Source organism: Neofelis nebulosa, chromosome 2, assembly GCF_028018385.1.
Source record: "Neofelis nebulosa isolate mNeoNeb1 chromosome 2, mNeoNeb1.pri, whole genome shotgun sequence".
NCBI lineage: Eukaryota > Metazoa > Chordata > Mammalia > Carnivora > Felidae > Neofelis > Neofelis nebulosa.
Genome location: NC_080783.1, coordinates 177,622,292 through 177,634,446, shown reverse-complemented (window position 1 = coordinate 177,634,446; position 12,155 = coordinate 177,622,292). Strand labels below are relative to the sequence as shown.

Here is a 12,155-nt window from a genome sequence, read left to right as displayed (position 1 = left end):
CTATTATTCAATGTCTCAATACACTGGCAAGGGGGCATTGAGTGAGCTTTAATTTGTTTCTGAAAAAATAAAATGACATTAAATTTTTTTTTTTTTTTTTTTTTTCAACGTTTTTTATTTATTTTTGGGACAGAGAGAGACAGAGCATGAACGGGGGGGGGGGGGGGGCAGAGAGAGAGGGAGACACAGAATCGGAAACAGGCTCCAGGCTCCGAGCCATCAGCCCGGAGCCTGACGCGGGGCTCGAACTCACAGACCGCGAGATCGTGACCTGGTTGAAGTCGGACGCTTAACCGACTGCGCCACCCAGGCGCCCCAAATTTTTTTTTTTTAATATTTATTTTGAGAGAGAGAGGGGCAGAGAAAGAGAGGGAGATACAGAATCCGAAGCAGGCTCCAGGCTCTGAGCTGTCAGCACAGAGCCCAACACAGGGCACGAACCCAAGAACTGTGAGATCATGACCTGAGCTAAAGTCGGATGCTTAACAGACTGAGCCACCCAGGTGCCCCAATGTTTTTTTAATATTTACTTATTTTTGACAGAGAGAGAGAGAGAGAGAGAGAGAGAGCATGAGCAGGGAGGGACAGAGAGAAGAGGGAGACACAGAATCCGAAGCAGGCTCCAAGCTCTGAGCTGTCAGCAGAGTCTGATGCAGGGCTCAAACTCACAGACTGTGAGATCCATAACCTGAGCCAAAGTCAGATGCTTAACCAACTGAGCCACCCAGGTGCCCCTAAAATGACATTTAATGTCCCACATTTTTTTTTAATTTTTTTTTAATGTTTATTTATTTTTGAGACAGAGGGAGACAGAACATGAGTTGGGGAGGGGCATAGAGAGAGGGAGACACAGAATCTGAAACAGGCCCCGGGCTCTGAGCTGTCAGCACAGACCCCAACGTGGGGCTTGAACTCACAGACTGTGACATCATGACCTGAGCCGATGTCGGACGCTTAACTGACTGAGCCACCCAGGCGCCCTTAATGTCCCACATTTTGATGGAAGCAAATTCATCCCCATTGTATATGTTTAAAAACCAATGAAAACAGCCACCAGAAAAATTGGCATTAATGGCTACACCATGAATACTCTACTTGGGCATTGATTTTTTTTTCTTTTCTCTCTTTCTTTTTTTAATATGTAACAGCTTTCTCGAGAGGTAATTCACATACCATACAGTTCACCCATGTAAAGTGTACAAGTCAATTTTAGAACAGTTTTCATTACCTAAGAAGGAAACCCCATACCCTTTAGTTATATCTCTTCTGTATTCTCATCCCCCCCAGTGCTAAGCAACCACTAGTCTACTTTCTGTCTGTATGGGTTTGCCTGTTCTAGAAACTTCATGTATATGGAATCTTACAATATGTGATCTTTTTTGTCTGGCTTCTTTTACTTCGTACACTGTTTTCAACCTTTATCCATGTCCTATAGCATGTGTCAGTATTTCATTCCATAGTCTGGCTGAGTAATGTTTCATTATAGATATACCATATTTTGTTTATCCATTCATAATGGACATTTGAGTTGTTTTTACCATTTGGGTATTATGAATGATGCTGCTATCACTGTTTACATGAATGTTCTTGTGTGGACATGTTTTCATTGCTTCTTGGTCATTTGGTTTTTGTTTTTTAATTTTTTTAATCTTCATTTTTGAGAGAGAGAGAGAAAGAGAGAGAGAGAGAGAGAGAGAGAGAGAGAGAGAGAGAGAGAGAGACAGGGTGCGAGCAGGGAGGAACAGAGAGAAAGAAGGAGACACAGAATTCAAAGCAGGCTCCAGGCTCCGAACTGTCAGCACAGAGCCCGACATGGTGCTTGAACCCATGAACTGCGAGATCATGACCTGAGCTGAAGTCAGATGCTCAACCAACTGAGCCACCCAGGCATCCCACTTCTTGGTCATTTGTATATCTTCTATTCAAGTCCTTTGCCTTTTTTTTGAATTGGGTTATTCATCTTTTTATTATTATGTTGTAGGACTTTTGTATTCTAGATCCAAGTTCTTTACTAGGTGTATTATTTGTAACTATTTTCTAATATAATGTGGCTTATCTTTTCACTTTTTTGCTAGTGTCCTTTGAAGCACATAAGCTCTTAGATTTGATGAAATACAATCTATTTATTTTCTTTATTGCTTGTACTTTTGTTGCTTGTACTTTTGGTGGCATATCCACGAAATCACTGCCAAATTTCCTATCATAAAATGTTTTTGCCTGTGTTTTCTCCTAAGAGTTTTATAGATCTTTGATCATTTTGAGTTCATTTTTGTATATGGTGTGAAGTAAAGGTCTAATTCTATTCATTTGTATTTGGCTATCTAATTGTCCCAATATTATTTGTTGAAAAGATTATTCTTTCCCCATTGAATGGTCTTGTACACTTGTCAAACATCAATTAAACATGGGCACATAGGTTATTTCTGGAATCTCATTCTATCCTATTGATCTATATGTCAATCTTTATGCCTATAGCACATTGTCTTGATTAAAGTTTCTTTGTGGTCAATCTTTTTAGTTTTTATTTTTTAGAGGAGAGGGGAGGGGCAGACCCTGGGATCCTGACCTGAGCCAAATTCAAGAGTCCAACCAACTGAGCCACCCAGGCGCCCCTAACTTTGCTCTTTTTCATGATTGTTTTGGCCATTCTGAGTTCCTGGCAATTATATGTGAATTTCAGAATCAGTTTTCCAACTTCTACAAGGAAGTCAGCCGGGATTCTCATTAGGGATTCCATTGAGTCGGTAAGCAGATTTGGGGACTGTTACCATCTTGCCAATATTAAGTCCTCCAATCCATGAACATGTTACTTCTTTCGTTTCTTTTAGTAGGTGTTTTGTGCTCTTCAGAGTACGTCTTGTATTTCTTTTGCTAAATTTATTCCTAAATACTTTACTCTTTTGGATGCTACGGCACATGGAGTTGTTTTCGTAATTTGGATGGTTTGATTGCAAATGTATAGAAATACAGTTGCATTTTATAGATTAATCTTCTAACCTACAACCTTGCCCAACTTGTTTATTAATTCTAATAGGTTTTTTTTTAGTGGATTTCTTAGGTCATGTTATCTGTGAATAAAGATAGTTTTGCTTCTTTCTTTCCAATCTGGATGCTTTTTGTTTATTTTCTTGTCTAATTGCCCTGGCCAGGACCTCCAGTACAGTGTTGAACAGAGATGCAGACAGCAGTCATGGTTGTTTAGTTCCTGATCTTAGGAGGAAAGCATCTAATCCTTCCGTTAACAATGATGTTTGCTTTGGGGTTTTCGTATATGGCTTTTATTATTTTGAGATAGTTTTCTCCTATTCCTATTAAGAATGATCAATGTGGGGGCGCCTGGGTGGCTCAGTCGGTTAAGCGGCCGACTTCGGCCCAGGTCACGATCTCGTGGTCCGTGAGTTCGAGCCCCGCGTCGGGCTCTGTGCCGACAGCTCAGAGCCTGGATCCTGTTTCAGATTCTGTGTCTCCCTCTCTCTCTGCCCCTCCCCTGTTCATGCTCTGTCTCTCTCTGTCTCAAAAATAAATAAACGTTAAAAAAAAAAAAAGATCAATGTGGTTTATGGTTTTTATTCTACTGATATTGTGTATTGCATTCATTGATTTTTCATATGTAAAACCAATCTTGCATTCTGGGATAAATCCCACTTGGTCATGGTGCACAATACTTCATATATGTTACTGGATTCAATCTACTAATACTGTATTTTGTTTAAAAACACAGTAATAATATTGCTGGGGGAAAGAGAGCGATTGCTTTTATTTTTTATTTTTTTTTTACCATGAAAATGGAGTAACTTATGAACTAAAATGATACAAAAATAATGCAGACCCAATTTTGTATTTTATAAAAGCAGAGTTAAAAAGGAGGAAATACTGTTTTTGCAATCAAATGCCTTCATGTAAAACTCACATAGATAGCTTTCCCCCCCAGAATTATCTCAAGATATATTCTAAGACTCGCAAACCTTTTGATACTATTATTATTATTTTATTTAAAATTTTTATTTTAATCCTGATTAGTTAACAAATAGTGCTCTATTAGTTTCAGGTGTGCAATGTGGTGATTCAACACTTCCGTACATTACGTGGTGTTCATCATGACAAGTACACTCCTTAGGTGAGGGGATGGGTCAAATAGGTGATGGGGATTAAGGAAAGCAATTACTTTTAGAGGGATGCGATTCTGATTATTTAATGTAAAAAAAAAATCAGTATGAAAAATGGAGAACACTAGAAGAAGGAAGAGGAAAACATAATTTTTAAGTCCAAGGCTCCTCCCACCCTTTACTAAAGACTGTATGTTGCCAAATGGGGAGTCATTTAAAAGTTAATGTGGTATTTTCCTTCACTTAAGAAGATGATGTGACAGGCCTGATGGTAGTCCAACATTAGATTTTGGTTTTTTTACCAGCAGCCGGAGTGAATTTTCCCTGGCGCCCCGTGACTAATGGGCAGAGCTATCCCCTGGGCGTGCAGATTCCTTCCCTTACCTCCACTTTGGAAGGCCTTTCCCTTGTAGCAGGTGAGTTACAAATCCAACCATCCACAGCATAAATATATGCTATTAGATTGTCAAGTGGAGAGGAGGCATACGAGGTAAGGCCAAGGTGTTGACTGCCAAACCGAGGAGTTTTCTTTAATTTGTTAGGCAGTGGGCAGCCATTCAATGTTTTGAGTCAGGGAATAATGTGGTTGAATGTGCTTTCTGGAGATTAAAATGGTATTAATGTGTCGGACACAAGAGATTAAATAAGCAGGTGGGGGGGGGAATGAAAAGAAGCCTATGCAGAAGTAGAGTAGATTCTTCAGGATTTGGCGATTGGATTTGACGATCCAGGAAAAGGAAAAACTTCTAGATTTGAAGGCTAGGTAATCTGAAGTCAGAGTTTGAACCAAAAGGGAAGATGATGACTTTGGCCCTACATGAGCTGACATTTCACTAGGAAAGTTTGCGTGCAGACTTCCCCAGTCATATCACACGTGTACATTGGAAACAAAACAGTTTAAGCTGATAAACATTTACAAGGAAAGGATACTGGGGATATTTAATTTGGAAAGTGAAACGACTTTACAAAAAGAGAAAGATGAAAGGACCCATTTATTTCTCTGATGACCTAGTGCCTGGCCTTTAACTCCGCACACTCACCTCCACATGGCACTATGTGCCCGCTGAAGAAAGCAAAAAGCATTTTAGGAGAAGCACACACGCCCGTCTTTACCCACTGCTCTTCATTTTCATCTCCTTGCTCCTGGGTAGCTGGTTCCGTATCTCGTTTCACAAACTGAGCCCTGTACACGGAGGGCCAGGAGAGACCGACACAAGAGGCAGACCACTCCATCACTCCATGTTAGTAGGTGGCAGTTTTAATAGGCAAGCAAACTTACTTAAATGAGGCTTGTCTTGGGTGGCCATAAGACAAATGAATCTCTGCACCTGCCTGCTAAATCTTAAAAGGCTATGTAGAGGCATTAACAGGGTTCAGTAATGTATACTGTTCAGATGGTCTCGGTACCACATTGTTATCTCAAGGCTCTGATGGGGTAGCTTCTAGCATGGTGAAGGCAAATGAAATGCCCGTTCTAAGGACAGGGAAGGTGGGTGAGAGGCCTCTGATGGCCCAAGTTCAGCTTGGGTCAACTGGCAGTCACGTCTTCTTGACGACCTTCACGGCACCATATTCGAGCCTTCCATATTGCTTTTAATCTGCTTGTTGCCTCCTGTCTACAGTAACATGTGATTTCCCTCCCTGCCTATTGGGTACCTCTTTCCCTGGGCTCAGATTTCAGCAATCTCAGTTTCCAGGAAAAGATTTCCTCTGCTAGTCTGGCCCTCCGAACCCTCCTGCTCAGGCTGACCTCAGGGTCTCTGCCAGAAGGTAGAGATTTGGACACTTTGTCTTCATTGTATCAGCAGGTTTCATTTCTCCAAAGTTGCATTTTAAAAGTCATACATTGTATGACTATAATGTAACAGGCTGCAATTCTCCGACTGACTGAAAATTGCAATAAGGGATATATTTACCTTAATAGCAACGTTGAAACTCGGTTGTCGAGAATACAGTGAAGGACTCCTCTATCTTTAGCTAGAAAATCAAGATTTGAGGCTTTTAGTTCCCTCTGAAACCAGGAGGACCCGGCTCTCAGACTTCAGCTGGATTCCAACACGATTTAGAGGTCTGTTTCATTTCCCCAATGTTGACTCACCAGGCTGGATTAATTTTCCAGGGTGTTGTGCTAATTATAGGCCAGTGGAGCTAATGGGCTGAATCAAAATGGCTACAAGTGAAAAAGTAGCAGAGCACTCTGGGTTCTGCTAGGATGCGGAGCTATTTATAACTTCACAATTGCATGGTTACTATTAATTAGTGAGTACTGCAGTGACCCTCAATTTTCAAAGGCGTCTCCCATCATTTTCGAGTTAATCTCTCCCATCCCTCACTGCGTTTGTTTTATATAAAGGGTGGAGCTGACGAATTACTCGCCTGAAGTCATGTCTGTGGGAAAGCCAGAATTAATACTTTAAACGTTAGGAATAGTAATAAAAATAATATATTCGTGGAGTGCTTTGCAGTTTTCGAAAGGTTTTCTCTTTGGCATCTCATTGACACTTACCAGCATCCCTAGGAACACTACGGGTTCCTGTTTGTTAGTTGATGGTCACAGAAGAGAAAAGGGTTTGGTTCACAGCTGTCTTGATCACATTTCTTTTTTTTTTTTTTTTTTTTTTTTTTTAAATTTTTTTTTCAACATTTATTTATTTTTGGGACAGAGAGAGACAGAGCATGAACGGGGGAGGGGCAGAGAGAGAGGGAGACACAGAATCGGAAACAGGCTCCAGGCCCTGAGCCATCAGCCCAGAGCCTGACGCGGGGCTCGAACTCACGGACCGCGAGATCGTGACCTGGCTGAAGTCGGACGCCCAACCGACTGCGCCACCCAGGCACCCCTCTTGATCACATTTCAACTGAATAAGAACGGAAAGAACCCAATGCTTTTCAGGACTCGGAGTCTGAATCGTGACGATCTTTGCTCTCTGCCTCTTGCTGAAGGGTTTTCTTGGCCTTTGAGGACCCACAAGGGAAAATTGTGTCATTTTAACCTTTTGTTTTATGAGGCCCCATAAAACAATATACAAACCCATAGAATCCAGTACTATTAGAAATTTCAATTTAAGAGAGGTGAGAAAATCCAGAGATTGCTATGCCAGAACGTTGGCATAAGATCCACGCCCCCCCCCCCTCCCCCCCCCCCGCCCAAAATGGAGCTGGTTCTAGTGATGGCTGTGAGCCCTCATTGCATTTCCCTGTTTCAGCTCACTTCTCCCCACTCAACCGCCTGGGCCGTTCTTGACCTTCCTAGGCCCAGAGTGTCCACTGCCCCCTGCATTCAATCCTCTCAGAACCTTTCATAATCCCAAGAGCAGAGGCCTGGGTAATTGGATGGGTTCTTGGATGTTGTGCAGTCTATTATCATCACCTTACTGGTGACCGAAACGGAGACTCAGGGAAAGCAAGTGACTTTCCAAGGCTCATGGCTGGTAATCATCAGAACGGGGGATGAAAAGCTGCTGGACTTCTGCTTCAGTAGAAAAAGGACTGGATGACCGTCAGGTTGTCCCCGAAGCAGTGTTTGTGACAGCACAACTCCTGAATTGGCCACAGAGGCCGCGGTTCCCAAAACGTGTTCACAGATGCTTCTTGACGTAGGACCCTGTGGTCATGTGACTTTGCCCAAGCTGGGAATTCAAGAGGCAACATAGAAGACTGGAGACTCTGGAAAGTCCCTTGGGAAAGAGTTTTGTTTAACCAAGCCTTTATCAAATTATTTAGTCATTTTTTCAACTCAGAGAAAACCTAGTTACAGCCTGTGTAGTTAGAGTCCCTTTGCACGCACCGAAGAACAAATAAAAGGTACCTGTTGAGATGGGACAGTCACAAGCCGGGTGAAAGCTCACTGGCAGTTTCTTCATTACATGCTATTTCAATTTCACCACACCTGAGGTGTAGACGTTATTAGGTCTACTCACGGAACAGCTCAAGACTCTGGTTGCATGGGACAGATTTGAATGCAAATTTGCTTCGGTGAAGAGGGGCGTCTTTTGGTTCATGCAACTGAGAAGCTTGGAGCATTGAAACCAGCAAGTTCTCTTTCTTGTACCTCTGCTTCCGTCTGTTTGCCAAGTCTGTTCATTCCTTTTACAGACTGATGTCCTCGCGAGAAAGGACACAGGCCTATGCACAGCTTAGGTCTGTGTGCAGCCAGAGAGGAAAGGATCCCACGGCCCCCTGCCCGCCCAGCCAGTGCCACTTAGCAAAATCTTAGAAAGTAACTCAATTGGCCAGTGGGGGTCATGTGCCCCTCTGCTGTCCATCTCCATAGCTGGGAAAGGGGTATTATGGTTGGTTTTGCTGTCTGACTCCAAAATCTGTGTGTGTGTGTGTGTGTGTGTGTGTGTGTGTGTGTAACTTGTTTCAATAAGATACAATCTCCACTCTTAAGGAAGGAATAGTCTGCTAGGAAAGATGCACACCCCTATAGTAACAATGGTAAAAGGTGTAAGAAACAGAGACATTCAGAAGATGGAGAGACCATATCAAGATTATATCATAATCTCCAGCCTAAAGTTCCTAAGTCTTTTGGCATTATGGGCACTTTTGAAGATCTGATGAACCCCTTGAACTCTTTTTCCCCAACACACACACACACACACACACACACACACACACACACACACACAGATTTTTTATCCATTTTTAACATGCCTTTGAAAGATTTATGGACTTCTACAAGCTGATCCTTGGTTCTCCAAGGAACTTAAGACTTTGAGTTAATACTGCTTTGAAAATATACTTATGTAGAAGAACCAGTTCAAAAGATCTGCCCTTGCTGTAGAATGATGGTATTGCCAGCAGTAAGCTGATCAACCTCAGATCTGGCTTTGAGTACTAGGAAGGCAGGCCCAGGAAACCCAAGTTAGATCCATGTAGAAACAGGAAACGCTCAGGAAATAATGTATTCCTTGGAACACACTTTAGGACACGCCGATAAACAATGAAATGGTACTTGACCAAATGGGGCAATCACAGGCAGGTGGGAGATATTCTTAAGAGTTACCACCGCTATTTTTAAAGTTTTTATTTGTATTTATTTTGAGAGAGATATAGAGCAAGCAGGGGAGGGGCAGGGAGAGAGGGAGACAGAATCCCAAGCAGGCTCCGAGCTGTCAGCACAGAGCCCGATGTGGGGCTCAAACCCACGAACTGTGAGATCGTGACCTGAGTCGAAATGAAGAGTTGGACGTTTAACCACGTTGGACGTTTAACCAGAGTTGGATGATTGAGCCACGCAGGTGCCCCCCCACCTCTATTTTTAATATAAATAATAGAATCAGAACCACCTAGCTTGACCTCATTTTAAAGTAAAAAGAAACATGGAAAGGGTAAAGAGATTTACTCAAGGACAGACAACCGAAGAATGTCTATGTATGGCTTAACCAAGCAAGGCTCACTGATGCTCTTGTCCAACGCTCTCTTCGTTCTGTGGCATCACACAGAGGGAAACGAATGAATTGTAAATAATAGCCTTCAGGTATTGTAACACTCACCCCATTTCATTATACCTCCTTTTTAACTGTTTTCTCTAGTAAACTGAAGACTCTATGGGAGCAGGACCTCCTTTGCTACATTCCCAGGACGTCATGGACAGTGGACACTCAGTACATGTCCCTCCTCTGAATGACTGGAGAATGGCTGGCTGGCAGGAATTCCACTCCTCCAGTTGGAATGAATGCATCCAACGATGTTTAAGTATCTCCTGGTGTGGCGGCTGTCACCCCACCCTCGCTTTTCTCCCTTGGAACTTTGTGCAATTTCCCAGTCCTCCTGACTCATGTCAGGGAGGCCTCCACCTTCCATACATTTGGAAAGCCCAGGGACTTCTAACCACTGGGTGACTGGCTGATTGAGCCCCAGAAGCCCTGTGCTCTCCCATGTTTCCTTCTTGGTTCTCATTGGGAGAATTCCAGATCCCTGGGAAACAGAGGCCTCTGGTGTGCCTAGGAGAGGACCAGCCACCCCATAGCAAGCAGTTCTTCCCCCTCAGTAGCTGCCACCACCCAGCCCCAAGGGAGTTAAACCTGTTCTTTATCTCCTTGAAACCCAGGCCAACTTTGATAAAAGGAAAAATCTTTCCTGGAGTTTGTTAATCAAAACAAATGTCCTTACTTGCTCGGTAGAATGTAGGGGTGGATGCTATGCTACGTCTATCAATAGGTAGTTTGTGTCTAATTTATCCAAAGGAAATGTCTGTGATGTGCTTTTTTTAAACAAATTTTTTAATGTTTATTTCTTTTTGAGAGAGAGACAGAGTGCAAGTGTGAGAAGGGCGGAGAGCGAGGGAGACACAGAATCTGAAGCAGGGTCCAGGCTCTGAGCGGTCAGCACAGAGCCCGACGCGGGGCTCGAACTCACAGACCACGAGATCATGACCTGAGCTGAAGTCAGACGCTTAACCGACTGAGCCGCCCAGATGCCCCTGATGTGCTTTTAATTTACTGAAGAGGGATAAGTGTTCAAACCTTTGCAAACTTACACTGAAATTAAGTTTTTAAGGTCCACATAGCTGCAGCTCTCTCAAATCATCCTTTAAGACACACTTCCTTGGGGCACCTCAGTGGCTCAGTCAGTTAAGCATCCAGCTCTTGATTTCGGCTCAGGTCACCATCTCACAGTCATGGGATTGAGCCCCATGCCCAGCATGAAGCCTGCTTAAGACTCTGTCTCCCCCTCTCTCCCCCTACCATGCTGACATTGCACCCACGCACACATATTCTCTCTCTCTCAAGCGAAAACAAAAAACCCCACCCTTCCTTTAAAGTGTGACTAGCCATGATAAATTATACATTTTTATTTATTTTTTAAAAAAAAAATTTTTTTCAATGTTTTTTATTTATTTTTGGGACAGAGAGAGACAGAGCATGAACGGGGGAGGGGCAGAGAGAGAGGGAGACACAGAATCGGAAACAGGCTCCAGGCTCCGAGCCATCAGCCCAGAGCCTGACGCGGGGCTCGAACTCACGGACCGCGAGATCGTGACCTGGCTGAAGTCGGACGCTTAACCGACTGCGCCACCCAGGCGCCCCAAATTATACATTTTTATAAATGTCATCTCTCCTAGTGTTGTGAAACTTAAAGAAGATGAAAACCACCCAAGACTATCCCTGTTATATCAGTTGCCTTTAATTCCTATACGGGCTGGTGATAGTTTTGGCTATAAGTAGCAGAAAACTTAACACAAGCACTTAAAGGAATAAGTGCTTTCTCCCTTATACAACACCAGGTCTGATGGAATATGCAGATTTGGTTTTAGTCTGGGAGCCCAATGAACCCACAGCCGGTGGCTCTTCAATTCTCTTGGCCTTTTCCTCAGGCATATTGCCTCATGGTTCCAAAATGGCTGCTGCAGCTCCAGACATCATATTCATATCTGAGATAGGTAGGAAGGGTAAAACACTCATGTAGTCATTATACTAGAAAAGCAAAAAGCTTTTCCAGACCACTATCCACCCCCCAGCACTGTCATGTCTCACTGGCCACTCAACCTCACTGGAAGTTGGGAAAATGAATGCTTAACTTTTCCAGACTTCCTAGTTGAAGTAGACAGGGGACAGGTGGTCTGTCAGTGGTTCTTCCACCATCCATCTTGAAGTGTTGCCACACCGAAGCTTTCAGCATGCCTGTTAGCTGTTCTGCAGAGCTGGAGACGAGGGTTGAGGGAAACAGCCTCAGTAGCAAAATTCAACTTTGCCTTCTCCCCTGTGTCTAAAGACTCAGCATAGTGGGATCCCATCTGGGACATATATGGGTCTATTAAGCTGCACCGTGGGGTGCGGGAGTTGGCTCCTAGGTGTCATGAGAGCCAATTTCTAAATTTTTAGGAACGTTTTGAGCCAGCTGATCCATACAGTCATTAAAGTTGAATTATATGAACTTTTTTTTAAAAATTTTTTTTTTTTAACATTTATTTATTTTTGAGACAGAGAGAGACAGAGCATGAACGGGGGAGGGTCAGAGAGAGAGGGAGACACAGAATCCGAAACAGGCTCCAGGCTCTGAGCGGTCAGCACAGAGCCTGACATGGGGCTTGAACTCACAGAT

The 12,155-nt window shown here is 43.2% G+C and overlaps 1 long non-coding RNA gene across 1 annotated transcript in view; it reads left to right on the top strand.

Annotated features, from left to right (window-relative positions):
* Positions 1-12,155, top strand: part of LOC131504689 (uncharacterized) — a 53,901-nt gene that overhangs the window by 3,767 nt on the left and 37,979 nt on the right. The window contains exon 2 of the long non-coding RNA XR_009258120.1: positions 4,412-4,522. This is a non-coding gene — a long non-coding RNA (uncharacterized LOC131504689). The remainder of the gene's footprint in view (positions 1-4,411; positions 4,523-12,155) is intronic.